This window comes from Gavialis gangeticus, unplaced genomic scaffold (assembly GCF_001723915.1).
Source record: "Gavialis gangeticus isolate Ggan-Ray unplaced genomic scaffold, GavGan_comp1, whole genome shotgun sequence".
In the NCBI taxonomy this organism is placed as follows: Eukaryota; Metazoa; Chordata; order Crocodylia; family Gavialidae; genus Gavialis; species Gavialis gangeticus.
Genome location: NW_017729024.1, coordinates 5,022,646 through 5,026,923, shown reverse-complemented (window position 1 = coordinate 5,026,923; position 4,278 = coordinate 5,022,646). Strand labels below are relative to the sequence as shown.

Below are 4,278 nucleotides of genomic sequence, written 5' to 3'. Positions count from 1 at the left end.
ACTTGTCCTGTTCAGGACTTATGGGGCCTACTTTATAAATTTGAAATAATAAGCGTATCATTTCCACATACAAAAGTATATTCACATACTTTGAGGATGTGCTTATTTCCAAAAGTACATGAAAATGAAACCTTCTTGCAGAAATATTCAGGTGAAAGTGTGGTAAGTGTAGTGAAAATGAAATGTGATTTCAAACTCATAGACTGATGACACATTTTCTCTTTCCTACTCCCATCTTTTCTTGTATATCACACTTCCTGGCAAATAAGACACAGGCCTTTTTTTGGAAAGGCCAAATGAAACAAAGATTTTTCCAGTCACGTCTGAATACTGACTGCAGAGGATCCTGACTGCAGTTCCTGTGGCTGTAAGAGGGTTAACCCTGTAGCTCCACTTCAAGCTTCAGACCTTGAAGAATAAACTTTGTCCCCTCTCTCCGTGAGGCTAGAATGAAGACAGTGGGGGCACCTACACAACATGCTTACTGCAGTTGCCTAATTAGCTCCACAGTAAAGCATCTCCATCTACACATGCAGTGCTATTAGGTTGGAGTAAACTAATTAACTCCATCATAGATTATTAGCACTGCCCAATACAAGTACTACCCTACAGCAGAGTTATTTACTCTGCTGCAATGCACATGTAGATAGTGATGGCGTTAGCTGGGGCCTGAAGGTGATACAGTGCGGAGGCTGCCTGCTGGCTAGCTCTGGACTGTAGCACCTTAGTGCCCCAGCCAGCCCTTCTCAGCATGTTGACCCCTAGGGGCCTCTGCCAGCTGGGGCTGCTCAGCCCCAGCTCAACGTGCTGCAGTCCTGAGTCCTTGTGTAAATGCTGTGCCCAAAAACAGTAAACTCCAGTGCAAACTGAACTGTTTTTATTGTGTCTTGTTAACGTCATGTGTAGATGCACCCACTAACATCTTGCAGCAGTTTCACCCTGCTTCTATTCCTCAAGGCTTCTATTCTAGTGAATAAAGATGAGCTTCCCTGCGTAAGACATGTGCCCAATTTTGGAGGACTAATTTGGGAAGAAAGGTGCATTTGGTCAGTAAATAAGGTATTTTTGTATTCTGTAAGATAGGTAGAAGGAAAAATGTGTTTATTTGCTTTGTACTTCTAACAAGACCACAAATACATATATTTCATCCACATCAACTGCCTAAGGTTCTGATTTTACCAACACTTATACCCACACTTAACTCCTATAAGTAGTTCCAATAACATCAGCAAAATTATGCATATGACTGAAATCATGTGCATAAGGGCTGGAAAGATAAAGGGCTAACAATTGATATTAAAAGCCACATATTCTGTATTGTGACCACATTATGAACTAAGCAGAAAAAAACAAAAGATAGTAAAGATGAAAGTCCTTATTCATATTATAATTAGAGTCAAAGAACGTAGAAAGTTATCCCAAAATATTTGAGAGGTAAATGGATAAATGCATAAATATACATTTGAAAGTTTTCCCAAGTACAAAAGACCCTCTTTAAAAAGGATATCTTTTTTTGTATCTATCAAACGAGTCATATTTGAAGAAAAAGGAATATTAGAGAATATAATTCATACCAGAACTATATAACATAAGTAAATGAACAATAAAAATGATAAATTGGGCAATATAAAAGATTACAGAAATAATGCTTTTGCATATTGGGCATTCATTAAATTGACTTTCCAGGGTAATTACTTTAACATTTCTACCTCTGATTCAGCACAGCCTTTTGGATCATTAAACTAGATAGTAAATATTATGCATTTTCAGGACTAGCACTTAAAGACCTCTTCCTGGAAATTCGAAAGCTATGTGAAGGCGATTTGTGGGTGGGGACTACTAAAGGTTGAATTTCTATGCAGATCTAAATTTATTGGACTAGAAGCTCAATTCACCAAGGACATTACCCCCTTTCACAAATGGTTCTTTTTAAGCAAGCTAATATTCTTCATTTCAGTTCAGGGAGACACAAAGAACATTGTTCATACATATAGAATAAACCTGTTTTAAATAGTATGGTGACAAGTGGTAAGAGGTCAAACTAAAACATATGATTCTTATTAATTATATTATTATACTGTTCTTGTTTGTTTATGTTGTGATAGCATCTGGAAGCTTCAAGTAAGATTGGGTAATGCACCGTATAAATGCATTCTGAGAAACCCTGCAATAAAGAATTCAGAAGTTGGTCTTCACCCATAACAGGTAACATATGAACAGGTGAAATCATTTGGAATAATAACTAACACCTAAGGTGTTCAGAAAGGGTTGAAATAACTTTCCTTATATATATTTACATCTCTTTTTCTTCTCAGTGTTGTGTTTCTCTGTAATTTCTGATTTTAGAGGGGATTACAAATCATTGGAGGTCAGGTATTTCTAACAAAATGATTTTTCACCCAAAAATATAATTCACCTGGAAAATTTGTATTCCCACACCTCTCCCCTTGCAAAATTTGGAGGGAAAAAAAACCATTTTTCTTGAAGGGCTTCATCTCCCATTATGCAATGCAATCTTCCTCATGTTGGTGCCAGAGTATGCTCCATAGGACGATAGGCAGACAAGGTTTTTTGCGTGAATCTGATATCTTTTATTAGACCAACTTAAATAGCTGGAAACCAATTATTAAGCAAGCATTTGGGTTCAAAAACCCTTTGTCAGGCTCAGGACATTTCAGCAGTTGGTGTGTGCTCTTCCTGGATGGAATGACAAGTAAAGAAACAAGAGACTGGTCTGGTCTGCATACAAGACAGGTAGTCAGTGAAAATGTAGACTGAGGAGTCAATGGGTGAGAGACAGGGTGGGGGGGAAGGGAGAGAAGGAGGATGAAAAGTGAAGAGATAGCTAGGGAGTCAGATGTCAGGCAGGTTATAATGTGTCATAAATCCAATGTCTATATTTAGTCCATGATTTTTAGTATCCAGGAGGCTGATGAAGTGGAGTTCATAGGCTCATCTCTGAGAAGTGCTTTGTAAGTTTCCTTTGAGGATCAAGACTGAGAGGTTGGAGAGAGAGTAGTTTTCTTGTGAGAAATGTGCCCCCACAGGTAATTGGGTATTCTTGTCTTGGATAGATTTCCGGTCTGCATTCATTCTGGTGCACAGTTGTTGTTTGGTCTCTCCTACGTATTTTCCATCAGGGCATTTGGTGCACTGGATGAGATATACTACATTTCTGGAGGTGCAGCTGTAGGATCCAGGAATGCTGATGGCTCTGTTGTGAGATGTAGTAATTGTGGGGGTACTGAAGATATGTTGGCAGGTTTTGCATTTCTTGTTGTGGCATGGTCTGGATCCATTTGGTGTGTTCTGGGCTTGAGGAAGTTTGTTTCTGGTGATGAGGTTAGCGAGGTTTGGTGCTTGTTTGAAGTACCATGGGAAGACGTAATTTAGCCAGGAGCCTTCCAATAAAATACAACAGGTTGCAGCTCCCCTGAGGGAATGTAGCAACATGGGTGTATGTCTCCATTGCTACTTGGGATTAATCTGAGTGTCATTCTCAGCTGTACACGTTCTGATAATCTACACTGAACACCTCTAAATCAACTACCAATGATAATCTAGCCAAATCCAGAAGCTCTGATGTTCTAGGCCTGAGTTTGAGCCTGCCCCAATCTCTTCTACAGTGTGTTTGAATTTTACCTATGTGCTACAGCAGTCATTCTCAATATTTTTAGATCGCTAGTTACATCATTTGTAAAATGCCAACTCTTAATTCTAACTCATTTTTTTGAATACAGGTAAATAATAGAGTAATTATTTTGTTGCAAAGAACTCAAAAAGACCCCAGCAGGTCAGAAGGTGGTCCTGTGGATTCCTATTTAAAATCTCTGGGGTTATTTTTAAAATGTGACAGTAGTGGTACACTTAACAGTACTTGTACTGCAGGATACCCCAAGGCATCTGTAAAAGGATCTCAAGACACTCAGGTTGAAAATCATTGCAAGCACAGGAAATCTACCAGAAGTAATCCTGTGGCTTCCTATTTCTGACTTTCTTTCCTTCTTCATCCTACTTCCTGTTTCTACAGGATAGTTGACTGATTCCTGGGAGGGCTCCCCTCCGGGAAAAAGTAGTACAATGGCAATGGCTACAAGGTAAGATATAGAAATGAAAGAATGGCTGATTTGGCTTGGGTTAATGGAAGGTGAACCTAAATAACAGAGGACATGCCCATAGGGAAATGAAGTTTCATAGATTTCATAAATTTCATAGACATTAGGGCTGCAAGGGACCTCTGAAGATCATCGAGTACAGCCCCCCACCCAAAGGGCAGGA

General features: G+C 39.1%; 1 long non-coding RNA gene across 1 annotated transcript in view; it reads left to right on the top strand.

Annotated features, from left to right (window-relative positions):
• Nucleotides 1-889: 889 nt before the first annotated feature.
• Nucleotides 890-4,278, top strand: part of LOC109297199 — a 17,779-nt gene continuing 14,390 nt past the window's right edge. Inside the window, exons 1-3 of the long non-coding RNA XR_002097237.1 lie at nt 890-1,050; nt 2,106-2,205; nt 4,031-4,097. This is a non-coding gene — a long non-coding RNA (uncharacterized LOC109297199). The remainder of the gene's footprint in view (nt 1,051-2,105; nt 2,206-4,030; nt 4,098-4,278) is intronic.